The 19,426-nt window shown below is 50.6% G+C and overlaps 1 pseudogene across 1 annotated transcript; it reads right to left on the bottom strand.

The window, feature by feature from the left end:
- Window positions 1-13,123: 13,123 nt before the first annotated feature.
- On the bottom strand, window positions 13,124-14,743 carry LOC116545404 (annotated as a pseudogene). Its single transcript, XR_004266300.1, has one exon. The product of XR_004266300.1 is annotated as an MARCKS-related protein pseudogene (transcript).
- Window positions 14,744-19,426: the final 4,683 nt, after the last annotated feature.

Genomic DNA, 19,426 nt, shown 5'->3' with positions numbered 1-19,426 from the left:
GAGGAGGTGGGTGGTTCAGTGGAGGAGGTGGGTGGTTCAGTGGAGGAGGTGGATGGTTTAGTGGGAGGAGGTGGATGGTTCAGTGGGGGAGGTGGGTGGTTCAGTGGAGGAGGTGGATGTTTCAGTGGAGGAGGTGGATGGTTTAGTGGGAGGAGGTGGATGGTTTAGTGGGGGAGGTGGGTGGTTCAGTGGAGGAGGTGGATGGTTTAGTGGGAGGAGGGTATGAGCTTTCTCTGAGCCTCCCGGCATCTCTGATGGACACGCAGGCTCATTTCTTGTGCTCAGGAGCCAGGGTCTCAGGCGTCAGGCATACTGCTCGTAGTCAGGTCTCAGGGAGGGTGAAGGCGGGGGTCTCCTAGGCTGGGCTGAGGCCCCCACCTTTGTGTAGGTCCCATCTGCCTGTGGGCCTCAGGTGCCAACAGCCATGCCCTGGGAGCCCAAGCTGGGCATCCTGTGAGCAAGTTCAAGGGGACAGCATATTTGACGTGGTGGGCTGGCAAGTACCCCTCCCTCCAGTGCCCTCAGAGCCGGCTGGTGGGCACCAGCTTCCTCCCTGCAGCTGCCCTTGAAGAGGCCAACAGTAGGGGCAGGGAGGCAAATCATAGACCTGCCCCTCACCTCGACAGCCCACCCGGGAGCAGAGAGCAGCGGCAGGCAGATGGTGAAACAGCGGCACTGAGCATGTCACTAACAGTGCACAGAGTTGGCCTCAGTCAGTGCTTCCAACCACCTGTCCGGCCTCCGGTGTCGCCAGGATGGGGCTGTGCTCCTGGGTATGTCTCCCTCTTCCTGCAAGTCACAGACAGCCCCAGGGCCAGGACTTCCCATCCCTGCACTCAGCCTCACTCCAATTGGTGGCCTTCTCAGTGAGGCCAGACACACCCACGTCCACCTGGTCCAAGGGTGCAGCCTCCCACCCACCTCCCACCCCAGCCCCAGCTCCTGCTGCTGGGCAGACCCTGCAGGCTCTGCTCACATGTCTATCTGTGCTGGGCATGACCTCCACCCTCCCTTCCCTGTGCTGTGTTTGGCGCTGTGGGGCAGACCCCAGGGGCTCCAGGTTGTCCTCCCCTGCTCAGAAGCCAGGAGGGACCTCCAAGTTCCCAGGTGCTGCAGGGAGAAGGTGTGAGCCCCTTACCATGTATTGGTCAGGGCCTGGGAAACACCATCTTAGTCACTCCTCACAGCCCCCAGACAGGGACACTATTTCAGCCCCCATTCTACCGATGACAAAACAGATGACAAAAAAAGGCTCAGAGGTAAAGTGACTTGTGCAATGTCACACAACTGAGTGGCAAATTCAGACTCAGATCGGATCATTCCAAGCAGACGCCTGCACCAGAACCTCTCGGGGACTTTGGTTCTAGTGAGGATTTGTATGGAGGGGGCACTCAGGAACCTGGGTCTTCATAAGAGCCACCCCAGGCTCTCCAAGGGCACCTGTGGGCAGGGTCAGGGAGCTCCTCCAGCGCCCAGAGAGCCCGTGCCCCTCAACAGGGTGGTGTGGTAAGGGTGGAGCCCTGGCCCAGGGAGGCCCGGGCAAGACATTGGCTAGGAGTCACTCAGTGCTGCCTGTTTTCCTGGCTCTGGGCTCCAGCCTCCCATGTACACCCTTTTTTTTAATCTTCACCCCTGACAGAGCAGGAGCAGTGTCATCTCGGAGAAACACCCCCACTTTAAGTTCCAGCTCTTTCTACCTCATGCATTTCAAAGAAATCTGTTCTCTTCTAACTACAAACAGCCAGAAAGAGCAGACAATAAACACACAGGAGACAGCTCGGGCACAGAGGGAGGTGGGGGAGTCTCTCGGGTAACTGCCAAACTTCACCCTCATACAATGGGCACCAGTAAAACAGTGGGCCTTAATAAGCACACTCCTTTCCCTTCAGGTGCACTAAGATATGCAGAAAGATATGCAGCTGCAGAAAGATGTATGTGAACAGGCTGGGCACGGTGGCTCACACCTGTAATCCCAGCACTTTGGGAGGCCAAGGCAGGCGGACCAAGAGGTCAAGAGATCGAAACCATCCTGGCGAACATGGTGAAACCCCGTCTCTACCAAAAATACAAAAGTTAGCTGGGCATGGTGGCATGCGCCTGTAGTCCCAGCTACTCAGGAGACTGAGGCAGGAGAATTGCTTGAACCCAGGAGGCAGAGTTTGCAATAAGCCAAGATCCTGCCACTGAACTCCAGCCTGACGCCAGGCGACAGAGCAAGACTCTGTCTCAAAAAAAAAAAAAAAGTTGTATGTGAACAGACACACAACTCTCCCTCCCAGATAAGCACAACAAAGAGACACGGAAGCAGCGGAAGTGGCTGATAAACTCTCCCTTCCTGAATCCTTAAAAACCCTTAGTCTGTAAGGAAGTGCGGCTTCTGACCTAACTCGGTCAGAAGTCCCTCCCAGGTTCGAAATAAACCTGTTGACTGTTGAGCCACTCATCATGTTTCTCTCCTCTTTCTTTCATTTTTACAACCCCTCCTTCTGAGACGGAGATGTATACAGCTGGGGAAGCAGGCTGAGAGAGAGCTGACTAAGGGAAGACAAGAAAGGGAGGCAGAGCCCCCTGCAGGCCCCCCTCACCCAAGGAACCCAAGAGAAGCCAGGGCCTTGTACTCACTCTGCTTGCACCCACTCCGCCTCCACCTCCCCTTATGGGACCCCTGGGGCAGCCTCATTTCCCCTGTGCTGGGTGAGGAGCTCCTTTTTGCTGCCTCATGTTTTGGATCTTGAGCCCACACCCAGGCAGGGCTGTCTCCCCTCACTGTAGTCCCTGAGGCTAGCAGGCCCCAGGCTTCACCTCTGTCCTCTACTGGGTGACCCTCTAATCAGGTCCCTGGGTGTGCACATGGAAGTATGCACCCGTGTGCATGTGTCCATACATGTGAACACAGGTGTATGCATGTGTGCATGTATGCAAGTATACAGGGGTACACCCATGTGAGGCTCCCAGACCTTTATCCCAAGAGAAGACTCTATCCCCCCTGGTGTCAGGTGTTCACTCAAGGCCCCCAAGCGGGGAGAAGTGCCTGAGGGAGAAGGAGAAGTGAGGGAGGGAGAAGTGCCTGAGATGCCAGGCAGGAGCACAGCCTCGGATGGGCCCTAATGTGGTCCCAGAGCCGAGCCAGGCATCCAGTCTGTGCAGCAGCTAAGCCTGAGTGGTTCCTGGGAGGTGTTGGGAGGGGGCTATTCATGCCCACCCCCTCCCTCTTCATTGTCCTGGGAAACAGTCACAGAAGGTTGTTTCTTCCCAAAAGTGCCCCTCAGTCCCTGCCTATCTATAATAGCCCTTCCCTGGGCACAGGCCTGAGGGTGAAGCCTGCATAGCTGCTAGCAACAGAAACAGTGCTTGTATGCACCCAAGGGAGCCCTCTGTGGCCAACTCCAGCTCTGAAAGGCCTGGTGGGGGTAGGTGGCAGGCAGCAGGGAGTCCAATGGTTTAGAGTAGCTCTTTTGGGCTGGCTGCCCACACCACCTACCCCTCAGCAGGATGGCTCTGGACATAGCAGTTGGCCAAGTCCCAGCCAGCCTGTCTTGGCAGCTCTTCCTCCTGCCTGCCAGGGTGACTTCACTTTTTCAGATCTGCTGAGTGATGTGCAGATCACTGATTCAGTCCTGAGCTCAGCCAGAACACAGCAGGAAGAGGAGGGGCTGGCCCCGCAGCACCCCAGGCCCAGGTTCCTGGGCCCTCCCACCCCAAGGACATTCTTTCTTTAAGGTCAACAGGCAGCAGTGGCTGGTAAGTTTCAGCTCCTTGCTGCTGCTCCCTGGGAGGTTTCCTGCTAAGACAATGCCATTGAGACAAATGTAACTTTCTTTAAGACTGGGATGGGGCCGGGCACGGTGGCTCTGGCCTGTAATCCCAGCACTTTGGGAGGCCAAGGCTGGTGGATCACAAGGTCAAGAGATCGAGACCATCCTGGTCAACATGATGAAACCCCATCTCTACTAAAAATACAAAAAATTAGCTGGGCATGGTGGCACGTGCCTGTAGTCCCAGCTACTCAGGAGGCTGAGGCAGGAGAATTGCCTGAACCCAGGAGGCGGAGGTTGCGGTGAGCTGAGATCGGACCATTGCACTCCAGTCTGGGTAACAAGAGCGAAACTCTGTCTCCAAAAAAAAAAAAAAAAAGACTGGGATGATCAATTTCTATGTTAATTTAAAGAAGCAGTAAACTTCTGGGGCAGGGGGAGTGTGGAGGATGTGCCCTTCCTCCCTCTACATAGGAGAACACAGTCTTTAAAGAAAGTTACATTTGTCTCAATTGCGGTGACTTCTCAGGAAATCTCCCAGAGGGCAGCAGCAGGGAGCTGAAACTTACCAGCTCCAGGCTTGACAGTGAGAGGCCTGCCCCTCACCCCTCCTGACTGCTGACTTTCAGTTTCCCAGGAGAATGAAGAGGGAAGGGGTGGGCCTGAATAGCCCCCTCCCCACACCTCCCAGGGGCCACTCTGGCCAGACTCTGGCTGACGCTGGACAGGCTGACTACCTGGCTGGGCTCTGTGACCCCCTCAGGGCCCATCTGCCCTGTCACCAGCCTCTCTCCCGTCAGGTCAGCTGGAGGAGCTGAGGCCATGAGGCCCAAGCGGCCAGTACACAGTGCTTAGGTGGCACAGAAAGTCAGGGGACCCCAGACCCAAATAGTCTGAGCCTCCCATCTGCACAGGTGACAGCACGCACCTGTGTGGTGTGTGGAGCTGATGGCCAAACACGAGATTGGTCTGCCAGAGCCCACACCTGTCTTCTGTGTCCTGGCTCAACCATAGACTTCCAGCGCTCCCCATGGAACCCGTAGCCTTCTCGGGGCTGGAGGGAGAGAGCCTGGGACCCCAGCGCCCTCTTTGCTACAGAGGATCAGTCCTCTGACCTTGTAATGACTCATTTGGAGTGGTGGGTTGATTCATGCCTGTGTCCACCCAAGCTCCTGGGGGCTTTGCTCACATGAGGCGGCCCCAGCCTGAGGGCACCACTGGCCAGAGGCTGGTTAGTGTGAGACTGGGCCGATGTGGACTTGATTAGCTTCTTACAAATGCACTTTTTATTTATTATTATTATATTTTAAGTTCTGGGGTACATGTGCAGACCTTGCAGGATTGTTACATAGGTATATACATGCCATGGTGCTTTGCTGCCTCCATCCCCCCGTCACCTACATTAGGTGTTTCTCCTAATGTTATACCTCCCCAACCTCTCCACCCCCTGCTATCCTTCCCCTAGCCTCCCACCCCCCAACAGACTCCAGTGTGTGATGTTCCCCTCCCTGTGACCATATGTTCTCATTGTTCCACACCCACTTATGAGTGAGAAAATGTGGTGTTTGGTTTTCTGTTCTTGTGTCAGTTTGCTGAGAATGATGGTTTCCAGCTTCATCCATGTTCCTGCAAAGGACATGAACTCATCCTTTTTTATGGCTGCATAGTATTCCATGGTGTATATGTGCTGCATTTTCTTTATCCGGTCTATCCTTGACGGGCATTTGGACAGATTCCAAGCCTTTGCTATTGTAGACAGTGCCACAGTGAACATACGTGTGCACGTATCTTTATAATCGAATGATTTATAATCCTTTGGATACATACCCAGTAATGGGATTGCTGGGTCAAATGGTATTTCTATTTCTAGATCCTTGAGGAATCACTACACTGTCTTCAACAATGATGGCACTAATTTTCACTCCAACCAACAGTGTAAAAGTGTTCCTATTTCTCCACATCCTCTTCAGTATCTGTTGTCTCCAGATTTTTGAATGATCGCCGTTCTAATTGGCAGGAGATGGTATCTCAATGTGGTTTTGATTTGCATTTCTCAAATGACCAGTGAGGATGAGCATTTTTTCATATGTTTGTTGGCTGCATAAATGTCTTCTTTTGAAAAGTGCCTGTTCATATCCTTCACCCACTTTTTGATGGAGTTGTTTTTTTCTTGTAAATCTGTTTTAGTTCTTTGTAGATTCTGGATATTAGTGCTTTATCAGATGGGTAGCTTGCAAAAATTTTTTCCCATTCTGTTGGTGCCGATTCACTCTAATGATTGTTTCTTCTGCTGTGCAGAAGCTCTTAAGTTTAATTAGATCCCATTTGTCTATTTTGGCTTTTGTTGGCATTGCTTTTGGTGTTTTAGTCTTGAAGTCCTTGCCTATGCCTATGTCCAGAATGGTATTGCTGGGTTTCCTTCTAGGATTTTTATGGTGTTAGGTCTTATGTTTAAATCTTTAATCCATCTGGACTTAATTTTTGTATAAGGTGTAAGGAAGTGGTCCAGTTTACTGGTACCGAAACAGAGATATAGACCAATGGAACAAAACAGAGGCCTCGGAAGTAATGCTACACACCTACAACCAACTGATCTTTGACAAACCCGACAAAAACAAATGCACTTTTAGAAATAGGTCTCAGTGGACCTTTGCAGTAATTATGGTCCATTGTGTACATGAAGACAAGGCTTTCCGAAAACATGTATTACTGATGAGAAAGGCAGCAGCAATGAGAAGCCGGTGTGTCATATTGTCCAATACACACTTCCCGCACAGCCTGCCATGCTTTCACACAAACTGCCTTGTCGCCAGGAAGCACTTAATTTTCCTCTGTGCTTCCCCGAGTGAAGGAGAGCCTCCCGGTTAGTTAACAGCTGGAGGGGAATGAAAAAGTAAGCTTTCTCTTATCATTGCAAAACCTTTTTTTTTTTTCTTTTTTAAAGATAGGGTTTCACCACGTTAGTCAGGGTGGTCTTGAACTCCCAACCTCAGGTGATCCGCCCACCTTGGCCTCCAAAGTGCTTGGATGACAGGCATGAGCCACCACACTTGGCCACAAAACCTTTTTTTTTTTTTTTTAACTTTTATTTTAGGTTCAGGGGTACATGCGCAGGTTTATCATATGGGTAAACTCGTGTCACGGGGGTTTGTTATACAGATTATTTCATTACCCAGGTACTGAGCCTAGTACCCAATAGTAATTTCTTCTGCTCTTCTTCCTCCTCCCACCCTCCACCCTGAGGAAGGCCCCAGTGTCTGTTGTTCCCTTCTTTGTGTCCATGTGTTCTCATCATTTAGCTCCCACTTACAAGTGAGAATGTGCAGTATTTGGTTTTCTGTTCTTGAGTTAGTTCACTTAGGATACTGGTCTTCAGGTCTGTCCATGTTTCTGTAAAGATGTGATCTCCTTTTTTATGGCGCATAGTATTCCATGGAGCCTGTGAATTGCATTTTCTTTATCCTGTCAGCTGTTATGGGCGTTTCAGTTGATTCCTCGCTCCTGCAGAAGCCAGCCTTCTGTACATCACCACATGGCCCCGTGACACAGGAAAGTGCATGTCTCTGGGAGAGGATGGCTGCTTCTCATCCTGCATGGTGAAGAGTTTCCAAAGTTCATGAATGTTTATTCAGCACCTGCTGTGCGCAGGACAGGTGGTGGGGACACAGCCTGTGGCAACAGAGAACGCCCCGCACTCAAGAGTCTGCACTCTCCTCGGGGGAGACAGACATTGAGCCAAGTCCTGGAGCTGCCTGCATGGGGAGTGAGCAAGGAGGAAATGCAGTGAGGAGCAGGCAGCAGGAAAGAGCCTCACGCCCACTGCCGGTCCACACTGTTGTGCCACCCGTCCCTTGCAGGGTCTAATTAGGGCCATGTAAACTTCCTGGGTAGTTGAGATCTATTTGGGATTTTGGCTTAACAAGACCTTTTCCTGTTTCTCAAGAGGCCCTGGAATATTCAACTGGGATGGGAAGCTGTAAGAATCATCTAGTCCAGCTGATTCAAAGTGTACCCTTGGAGTCTCTTCTGGGGCCGTGAAGCGGAGCTGGGGGAAGCCCAGGGCTCTGGGGATCCTACCTCTACTCACCTGTTACCTGTGAAAGATCCCTTCTGACCAAGGATCACAAGATAAAGAACCTGGAAGAGCCTCGAGAGAGTCTGCATTACCTGGAAGGACTCTGGGGCCTAGAAAGAAAGAACTTGCAACCTGCTGCCTGCGGACTCCCCTCCAGGGCTCAGCCCACTGTCGTGAGCTTTCTCTTGTGGCTTTTGTATCTCCAATGTCAAGTGGCCCAGGGAAAACAGGCCCCTGCTCTGTGGATGAGAGGTGTGGCCTGGTTACATTGCCAGAGAGGGGCATGTCTGTTTCCTGAGGGTGGAATAAAATGAATGCTCCCAGGCCTTACACCTGCTATAAGAGGCTTCTGGTCAATGGGTCTTTGGAATACTGCCATGTTAGTTAGGTTGGAGACATCTGGGATCTTTGATTCTGTGCCACAAACCATTTCCCTTGACCATGCCAGAACCCTCCTTACCCTCTGAGCTCACCTGGCCCTGCCACCCGCTATTCCATGACCTTCTCTCAAAGGCAACAGAAAGATCACAAGATACTGCAGGCAATCCATTGGTGTGATCAGATATTTTGGAGACCTCTTGGCATTTGCTTCCTGGTAACTGTGTGGTAACATTCTCTACACCAAACATCTCAAACTCAACTGTCTACAAAAGCCAAGTAAGTGCCCTAATGAGTGAAGTCGGCCAGGCAGGAACTAAGAATTACAGAAAAAAGGCGTCCGCCGTCACCCTTGCTTGAAATGCAGCCCTTCAAGACCTGGTCTTACTGTTTTTTGTTTTTTTTTTTTGAGACAAAGTCTCACCCTGTTACCTATGCTAGAGTGCAGTGGCATGATCTCGACTCATTGCCACCTCCGCCTCCCAGGTTCAAGCAATTTTCCTGCCTCAGCCTCCTGAGTAGCTGGGATTACAGGTATGCTCCACCACACCCAGCTAATTTTTTGTATCTTTAGTGGAGACGCGGTTTCACTATGTTGGCCAGGCTGATCTCAAACTCCTGAACTTGTGATCTGCACACCTCAGCTTCTCAAAGTACTGGGATTAAAGGCATAAGCCACCACACCTGGCCTAGTCTTACTATTTTTAAGAGCTGGTGATCCAACTTTCTTTTTTTTAGATAGAATCTTGCTCTGTCACCCAGGCTGGAGTGCAGTGGCACGATCTCAGCTCACTGCAACCTCTGCCTCCTGGGGTTAAGCGATTCTCCTGCCACAGCCTCCTGAGTAGCTAGGATTATAGGCGCCTGCCACCACTCCCGGCTAATTTTTGTATTTTCAATAAAGACAGAGTTTCACCATGTTTGCTAGGATTATCTGGATCTCCTGACATTGTGATTCGCCTGCTTCGGCCTCCCAAGTGCTTGGATGACAGGTGTGAGCCACCGTGCCCAGCCTATTTATTTTTATTTCTATAGGTTCTGGGGGAACAGATGGTGTTGGGTTACGTGGATAATTTCTTCAGTGGTGGTTTCTGAGATTTTGGTGCACCCATCACCCGAGCAGTGTACACTGTACCCAATGTGCAGTCTTCAATCCCTTGCCCACCTCTCACCCTTCCCAAGTCCCCAAAGTCCATTGTATCATTCTTATGCCTTTGCATCCTCATAGCTTAGCTCCCACTTATATGTTAGAATACAGAATGTTTGGTTTATTTCTGAGTTACTTCACTTAGAATAATCAAATCCCCACACACCCAGGCTCAGGGCTCCTCCCCAGGGAACTTCTGAGGTGTGTGGAGTCACAGGACAGAAGCTAGGAAACTCTGGCCTCCATCTCATTCCTTTGGCAGCCAAAGCTCTTAGGGTTTTAGAGGCGATTTTCTTTTGTCTTTTCTAAGAATTGACATCATTAGTCTCATCTTGACTTGCTTCAAGCCCTACTTGTGAACCTTTGATGGGGTCTTCCCCCCAATCTGACTCTTCTCCATTTTTCCAGAAAAGGGCTTACATAGGAAAGTCACATGTCCAGGAGCCTGCAACCTCTGACTTCACAATTGGAAGTCTAAATGCTACAACCCCTTCCTCTGAGCCACCTACTATTGTTGCAGAATTGTGTGACTGAATCTTGTCTCCTTAAAACGACTATAAACTCTCTGAGTGCAGAGATTGTATTAGTCAGGGCAAGCTATGCTGCTATAAGAAATAGTCCCTACATGCAAAGGTTCAATACAGTAGGTGTTTATTTCCTGCTTACAAGGCAGTCTTTGGCATGTGTATGTCCATGTGGTCATTCAGGGACCCAGGGTCCCTGTGTTTTATGGCTCCACCTCACCCTAGTTCCTTATTGTCATCCACATTCAGCTGATGGAAGAGGAAATGGGATGAGATGTGTTCCCAGGAGGCTTTGCATGGGTTAGACCTGGAGGGTGAACACATCACATCTGCTCATGTTCCACCTGGAAAAACATATCTGAGTTGCCACATCAAATTGCAACTGAGAATGAGAGATGGAGTTCCTGTGTCTCCAAGAAGAGTATGAATTTGGCAGGAGGCAAGGCAGGTCAACTCAGGCGTAGCCCTTCAAGGCGTACACAGCACACCCAAAGCTTCTGCAGGAGCATCGTCCACAGCTTGCACCTGCTGGTTTAGTCCTTAGCCGAGTGAACACCTCCTCCATCTACCTGACTACTCCAAGACTCTAAGATATTCAAGGGCAGTAGCATGGTGTCCTCACTTTTGCACACTCAGCCCGGAGCCAGCACAGGCTGAGTGCTTTGCAAGAGGCATTGCACTTGTGCTGGATTTCTGCTACTTGCCCTTAGGGCTCTCCATGGCTGTGCCCTGGGAGGCAGACCTAGGTGGCAGTTTCGCTCACTCCTGCAGGGGCTTAGTGCAGATCCAGTATGCAATCCAAGTATCCAGTCCAAGAATGCAATCCCTTGGTCACCTCCCTGTGGGTCTTCTTGGGCTGTGACTCTCTCCTGAAGGTCCCAGCTGCTTTAAAGGTGGCTATTCCCACACTCTCCTCCCAGCTTCCAGTAGCCAATTCTACCCCGTCCCCTTCAGGCTCAGTGAGTAACGGCTCTGTGCATTTTCTCTTGTTCTTTCCTTTCCCTTCCCTTTACCCTTACAAATAGCCTTTCGAGGAAAGCCTCCACAAACGATCCTAATCTGAACGTGTCCTCTTTTTCCCACCAGGACCCTGACTCACACAGAACTTAATTGAAAACACAGAGCCTGCGCCCGCCCCGCAGTGTGCCAAGAAGAGAGGTGCAGACCGCGCTCTAGGAAGGGCGGTGTCTCTGAGCCTCGTGATGTCGCCCAGTGCACCCAGTACCAGGTGCCGGAGGGCTGAGTTTCAGGGCTGGCAAACCTGAGTCCACATTCAAGTTCTATCCCTTCTAATAGCTGATAGCCATGAGACCCCTCACAGGTTCCTTCGTGTCTAAAGTCTCATCTGTAAAAGTGAGAATACCTCTGTTTTGAGTGTTGTGAGGGTTAAATGCAGTGAGACACCTACCCTGCTTGGCATGTGGTCTGGAGTGGAGTGAGCTCCAGCAAACATCAGCCATCAGGATCATTGCTCTGATCCACGGGACCCTCATGAATGCAAATGTCCAGCCAGACCCCACTTCTGAAGATGCAGTGCAGGGGGGTTGAAGTTCTCCCCATCCTCCTCCTGGGCTGCAGAGATTGCAAAAAAGACCCACAAGGATACAGGCCGCAAGCACCCATTTTGTGTAAGCTCCCACGTGAGAGGCGGGTATTCACAGAGCAAGACCAGGGGGCTGAGAACAAGCAGGAGATGAGGTGCACTTAGAGAAAATCTCTTGCTTATTTAAATATTGCACTTGTGAAAGACAACAGAATGAGAAATGTGGGCATTTGTGAGAAATAAGCAAAAAGGGAAAAAACAGAAATACAGTATCAAAAATGTAGAAAAGGATTACGTTTGACATAAAGTGTTGTACCCTTAAAATATCTGCAATTCAACTTCAGAATGAGTGTCTCTTTTAAAAATTCCGTGAAAACACTTCCTCACTTGCTTTGTCTCTTTTCTGTATAAGGGATTTTCTCTTTAATTCCCTTTGGGAAACTTCGTATAAATGAGGATTTGCATCTCAAGGGAATACTCCATTTAGGAAAGTGTTTTATTAAAAAAAAAAGTTAAAATAAATAAATAAAATTAAAATAAAGAAAAAGAAGAAAAACAAAGTTTACCACAGAATGCTGAGCAATATAATTAGCTTGTCCCTTCTGTTTTATTTTAAAAGGCGGTATGTCTGAGTTCTCATTAAACATATTCTCAGCACGTTTGAAATGCGATGGTGCCTCAGAAATGGGCACTGAAATGAATGAAGCAAAGGCTCGGGGAGTGTAAACCAGGAGGCAGGATCTCTGGCCACGGGGCAGCCAGCAGCGTGGCTTCATGTCTGTCTCTGTGGATGAGGCTACCACAGATTGGTAAGGCCGTCCCATCCTACCGTTGATGGGATGCTGCCCTGTGTTCTGGGAGGCCACATGCTAAAAGAGCTGATCTTATTTCACCTAGGGCAGCCCAGTAAGGCTGAAGGAGTCCTGGGGACTGGGCATGTCATAGGTTATCATCTCTTAAGTCAAAATTGCTAAGGCCCCTGCCAACTCTGACATTCTGATTGAACATTTGGGTGTTTCCACTGGCTTCATTCTTGTCACATAGCACAAGAATGCTCCAATGATCACACTTCATTTTACTTCGTGAACTTAGGAATAAAATATGAGCTGCAGAATCTTGCTCTTGATCTTACTATCTAATGCCAGGCTGGCTCAACCATGAGAGGCAGTGTTGTGCCCTCATTTACAAAACAAGTGAGAGGATGTTTCCCTGTCTCCCCTCCGGAGAAGCAAATCACCTGGAAATGGAAGCATGCTGTCCCCATTCAGAAGGATTGGCTAGGAGCCCATGGGAGTTTAGAGTTTAGAAATGTGCCCTCTGGACAGGGCTCAGTGGCTCACACCTGTAATCCCAGCACCTTGGGAGGCCGGGGCGGGCAGATCACCAGAGGTCAGGAGTTAAAGACCAGCCATGGCCAACATGGTGAAACCTTGTCTCTACTAAAATACAAAAATTAGCTGGGCATGTTGGTGTGCACCTGTAATCTCAGCTATTTGGGAGGCTGAGACAGAATTGCTTGAACCCAGGAGGCCGAAGTTGCAGTGAGCCAGGATGGCGCCGCTGCACTCCAGCCTGGGAGACAGAGTAACACTCTGTCTCCAAAAAAAGAAAAAAAAAGAAAAAAGAAATGCCAAATACCTCCTCTGAATCCTCCTGCCTGGGCACCTTGTGAGGCACCCTCACTCTTCACAAAGCACTTTCTTTTTTTTTTTTTTAAAGCGATGACATTTATTCCTTTTCCAAATGTTACAGTAAAACCAGGTAGAAGAGAATGGTTTTAGCAGTTAGAAAAAAAAAAAAGTGCAAATCTGGGGCTTGGCCATTAAAAGTTATTTACAACAATGGGAGAAAAAAAGACAAGAAGTTGTTTCACATTACAGACCTCCCCCCACCCCAAAGCCTAATACTTGCCTACCAAGTCAAAAAAGAGACACAGTTGATTCACAAGCTGGAGGTTTGAACTTGAGTAAGACATTTATAAAAACCTAGATGAGGCAGTGTCCTCCCCAGCCCAGATGCCACTAGGCACAGCACAAGAGACTAAAAACAACAGGGGAAGGCTGGACACTGAAGGTTTGGGAGTATAAGCACCTCACTTCTGGCTCAGGGATTTGGGGAGTAGAGTAAACAAAACCTACTTGGAAAAGAATTGGAAGAAAGCCAACAATTACCATATGCAGGGGCGGGGACAGGGAAGGAGGTAGGGCCAGGGACAGAAGCATTTCACATCACTAACCTAACTTGGGAAGCTGTAAGGGACCATCTTCAACTGGCCTTAAGAGGAGAACCAGATGGCTGATGGGAGAATCCACAGGAGGGAGAGGAGGAAAGGGAACGTGGCTGGGAGGAGGCAATAGCCCCTTCGTTTCTGGGCACAGGAAGGCAGCCAGGGTACCAGGTCCAGGCAGTGACCTCACAAGGACAGCACAGTTTTTAGCTTAGAGATCAACCACCTGCCCCCACCTAGCTACTCATTCTGCTCAGCGCTGGCTGCTGTAGGGCCACTGTCCAGCCCGGAGGGAGTGGATGACTCTAGCCTCGGGCGCTGCCTCTTCTTCTGAGGCTGCACTAGCCTCTGCCCCCTTGGCCTGGGCCTCCTGGCTCTCTGGGGTGGCAGCAGCCTTCCCTTCCTGGGCAGTGACCTCGACCCCGTCGCTGCAGGCACCGATCGCCCCCTGCTCCTGCTCTTCCTCTGTGGGTGAGGAGGCAGAAGAATCACCCCACCCTCCTTCCGATTTCTCTTGAAGGACAGGCCGCTCAATTTGAAAGGCTTCTTGAAAGAGAATTTCTTCTTCTTGAGGGTCTCCTTGGGGGGACCTCTCCCTTGGCCTCAGCACACTGGCTAGGGGGTGCTGGCTCGATGGCATCGCCAGTGGCCCCAGCTGCCTCATCTGTTCCGTTCACGGGGGCCGACTCCCCTTCACCCTTAGGGGATAAGTCTCCATTGCTTTTCACGTGGCCATTCTCCTGGGCGTTGGCCTTCCCGGTGGAAGCGCCTGCTGCCTCGTCGGCGGTCACGTCGCCCCGGGGAGCCTTGGAGCTCTGGCTACCCACAATGGGGGTCTGCTGGGGGGCGCCCGGAGCCGCTGCGGGCTCGCGCCGCAGGGGATAGTACCGCGGGGTCGGCCCGGCCCGCGGAGGGGTGGGGTGGCGCCCGAGGGGGAGGGGTGCCGGGGGAAGCCAAGCTGCACCTCCGCTCCGCGGCCAACCGCTAGCTGTGCCCGCTACCGCTCGGCGCGCCAGAATGCTCAAAGCACTTTCATTTTCACTGACACTTCTCTCTGTAGCCACCACTGTCAGCAGGATTTGACACAGTTTCATAGCACCCCAAAAATTCCTTTGTGCTGCCTTTTTTTGTAGTCAAACTATCTACCAGTCCTTAAACCCTAGCTGCACACCAGGAATGCCTGAACCACTGATCTGTGAACTCTCATTCATTGCCGGGGGGATACAAAATGCTATGCTTACTTATACACACTCTTTCCATACAACCTAGTGATCACTCGCCTGGGGTATTGGAACCCAAAAGAAATGAAACACATGTTCGTGTAAAACCTGCATGTGCCTGTATATAGTGCCTTTATTTATAATTATCCAAAACCAGAAACAACCCAGTTGTCTTCCAACTGAGGACTGGATAAACAGACTTTGGTACATCCCTGCAACAGAATGCTTCTCAGCAATGATACAAATAAACTCATTGATACACTCAACAATATGGACAGATCTCAAATGTGTTACATCAAATGGAAGAAGCCAGACTCAAAAGTGACCTTCTGTATAATTCCATGTGTGCTACAACCTGGAAAAGGCCAAGCTATAGGAAGAACAGATCGGTGGTTCATGGGTTCCTGGTGCGGGGCTGGGGGTTCAGGGAAGGAGGATAGTTTGGCTACAAAAAGGCTGCAAAAGGAGTTTCTTGGGGTGAGATGAAAGTGTTTCAAATTCTGATGACAGTGGTAGCTACATGACTTTATGCATTTATCAAAACCCAGAGAACTATATGCTAAAAGAGTACGTTTTACTCTATGCAAATTAGGAAACAAATTTTTTAAGACCTACAGGCTTGGCAGTAAATGTGGTGGTTGTTTGAGGTTGACCCCCTATCCCCCAATACTGATTTTATTCTACTAAGGATGCTCAGTAAGGTATTAGATCATGACCTCCCCTGGAGATGGAGAAGTCTCCAGATCTGCGGCTGGCCAGCTGGAGCTCCAGGAGAGCTGATGGAGTTCATCCCAGACCAAGGCTGGGGGCTCAAGACCCATAGAGTGTGTGCTTAGGTTCAAGTCCAAAGTCTGGAAAAGACCAAGGTCACAGCTCAAGGCAGCCAGGCAGATAACCCCCAGGACACATCAGTGGAAGCTGGAGGATGCCAGCCTCCTGGACGTGGAACCTCAGAACCTTGGTTCCAGAAATTAACCTCAATGGTTAACCTCAATTAACCATTGAGGTAAACCATTGAGGTTAATTTCACACGTCCATTTGGCCCACAGAGGGCAGACATTTGGCCAAACGTTACTCTGGGTGTGTATGGGGGTGGCTCTGGGTGAGATTAACATTTCAATTAGAGCACTGCAAAGCTTTGGGAAAGCTTTTCAGTCCACATTGGCTGGCCCCAATTAGCATGGATGTAAACAAATTGGCTCACCTCCATGAAGACTGCTATGAACATTGGGGCTGGCTCTAATGTGAGTGACAGAGAACACTCTATTATCTGTTGGCTGACTTAGACGAGAGCCACTGTGAATAACTGTGCAGGACTTGATGAGGACAGCTGTGAACACCTGGGCTATGCACAATGAAGACAGCTATGCACAGGTGGGCTTAGCTCAAGGAAAATGGCTCTTCAGCCCTGGGCAGGCCCCCCATTAAGAAGCAGCCTGAACACCTGGGCTTGCTGCCTTATTGATTGTTATGAACACCTTAGATCATCCAAATGAGGATGGCTATGAACAATTGGGCTGGACCCAATGTTGACAGTTGTGAACACCTGAGCTGGGCTGAATCAGGGTAGCTATGAACACGGGGACTGGCTTGGATGAGTGTGGCTATATCTTGGCTGGCCCAATTGGCATGAGTGTGAGCACACTGGCTGGCCCTCAGGAGGATGGCTGTGACCACGTGGGCTGTGCCCAGTGAGGACAGCTGTGAACAACTTGGCTAGAAACAAAGAAGACGGCTATGAACACTTGGGATGCCAAGATGAGGAAAGCTGTTAACAGCTGTGCTGGTTCCAATGAAGACAGCTATGAAGACACCTGAGTTGGGTCAGATGCAAACTGATGTGAACACTGGGTTGTGCCCAGTAAAAAAACAAAACAAAACAAAACAATTAACAACTGGGTTTTCCCCAATGAGGATGGCTGTGAACACCTGGCCTGGGCCCAGAGAGAACAGCTTATAACACCTGAGTTGGCCTGATGAGGATGGCTGTGAACACTGGTCTTGGCTGATGAGGACAAGTATTCACACCCGAGCTAGCTGGCAGCTGTGATCACCTTGGCTGAACCCCATGAGGAAAGCTTTGAATACCTGGGCTGGACACAATGTGGACAGCTGTGAACACCTTTCCTGGGTCCAGTGAAGGTGGCTATGAAAACCTAGACTGGGCCCAGTGAGGACAGCTGAGAACATTTGGGCTACACTAATAAGAGCAGCTGTGGCACCAGGGCTGATTGCCATGAAGACAGCTGTAAACACCTTGGTTGCTCTCCATGATGAGCACAGCTATGAATGTCTGGGCTGGGCCCAATGAAGACAGCAGTGAACACCTGGCCTGGAGTCGATGAGGGCCACTGGGAAAGTTTGGCCTGCCCTCATGAGGATGGCTATGAACACCTGGCTGGGCCCAATATGAATGGCTCTCAACACCTAAACTCACCTGAAAAAGATGCTGTGAGCAACTGGGCTAATCCCACTGAGGACAACTATTAATACCTGGGCTGGGCTCAAGTGAGGCCGACTTTGGCTGGACCCGAAAAGGATGTCTGTGAACACGTGGGCTTTCTCTGATTAAGACGGCTTTGAACACATGGCCTGGGCCCAATGAGGAAAGCTGTAAAAACCTAGGCTGGAACCAGTAAAAGCAGCAGTGAATGACCAGGCTGGTCACAGGAGGACAGCTTTAAACACTTAAACTGATCATGATGAGGATGGCTGTGAATGCCTGGGCTGGCCGAGATGAGGAGCACTATTAACTCCTGGGATCCCCCCCCACCCCAGTTAGAACAGACATGAATACCTGGTCTTGCTCAAGTAATGATTGCAATGAATACCTGGGCTCAGCCAAGGAGGACAGCTGTGAACCCCTGTACTGAGATAAATGAGGATGGCCAGGAACACCTAAGCTGGCTCTAATGAGGATAGCTATGGATACCTGAGCTGTGCTTAATGGGAATGGCTATATACACCACGGTTCAGCCAAATGGCAGCACCAGTAAGGACTGCTGTGAAAGCATGGGTTGTTCCCAGTAAGGACAGCATCGCACACCTGGGCTGGGCCCAGTGAGATCGGATGTGAACATTTGGCCTGTTGCAAATGGGGATAGCTGTGAACACCTGTGCTGGGACAAATGAAGATGGCTATGAACATCTGGGCTGGGCCCCAGGAGGACAGCTTGGAATAACTGTGCTGGGCCTAAAGCATATGGCTATGAACACCTGGGATGACCCCAGTGTGGACAGATATAAACACCTGGGCTGGGCTCAGGAGGACAGTTCTGTTTATTTTGGCTGAGCCCAATGAGGACAGCTGTGAGCATCTGCACTGGGCCTAATTAAGACACCTGTGAACACCTGGGTTGTCCCCATTGAGAATACCTGCGAACACCTGGCCTGAGACCATGGAAACTGCTGGGAACACCTGGATTAAGTCCAGTGAGGAAAGCTATGAACACCTGGGCTAGGCCCCCTGAGGACAGCTGTGGACACATGGGCTGGCCCCCATTGGCTGGCCTCAATGAGGATGCTGTGGACATCTGTGCTGGCTGTCATGTGGATGACAGAGAACACCTTGTCTGGCTTAGATGAGGACCACTGTGAACACCTGTGCAGGCCTGGATGGAGACAGCTGTGAACGTCTAGGCTGGGCACAAGGAAGACAGCTCTGAACAGGTGCCTGGGGCCAATGAAAATGGCTCCAAACCCTGGGCTTGATGTCATTAAGGGGACGTGTGAACTCCTGAACTTGCCTTGCTATTGATTGCTATAAAAATCTGAGCTCATGCAAATGAGAAAGGCAGTGAACCTATGGGCTGACCTTGATGAGGACGGTTGTGAACACCTGGCCTGGGCCCAATGAGGACAGCTATGAAGAGCTAGGCAGGGCCCAGTGAGGTCAGCATTGAACACCTGGGTTGGCCCAATGAGGATGCCTATGAACACTGGTCTGGGCCCAGTGAGGACAAATAGTGACACCTGGGCTAGCTACCAGTGAGGGCAGCTCTGAACACCTTGGCTGCACCCTATGAGGACAGCTTGGATTATTTGGGCTTGGCCCAAAGTAAACAGCTGTGAACACCTGAGCTGGGCCCAGTGAGGGCAGCTGTGAACACCTGAGCTGGGCCCAGTGAGGGCAGCTATGAAAACCTAGGCTGGGCCAGTGAAGACAGCTGTGAATACCTGGCCTGGGTCCAGTGAGAACAGGTGAGAACACTTGGGCTAAGCCAATAAGAGCAGCTGTGGCACCGGGGCTGATTGCCATGGAGACAGCATGAGCACAGCTTGCCTCCATGAGCACAGCTATGAACGTCTAGGCTGGGCCAAATAAAGACAGCTGGCTGGGGGCCAATGAGGGCTGCTGTGAAAGTTTGGGCTGCCCCCATGAGGATGGCTATGAACACCTGTCTGGGCCCAATAGGGATGGCTCTTGATAGACACCTGGACTCATCCCAGTGAAGACCGCTGTGAACAACTGGGCTAATCCCACTGAGGATGACTATTAACTCCTGAGCTGGATCCAACTGAGGATGACTTCGGTTGGACCTGATGAGGATGTTTGTG

This window comes from Sapajus apella, unplaced genomic scaffold (genome assembly GCF_009761245.1).
Source record: "Sapajus apella isolate SASKATOON/1434 unplaced genomic scaffold, GSC_monkey_1.0 scaffold264, whole genome shotgun sequence".
Lineage (NCBI taxonomy): Eukaryota > Metazoa > Chordata > Mammalia > Primates > Cebidae > Sapajus > Sapajus apella.
This window is presented reverse-complemented; position numbering and strand designations above follow the sequence as displayed.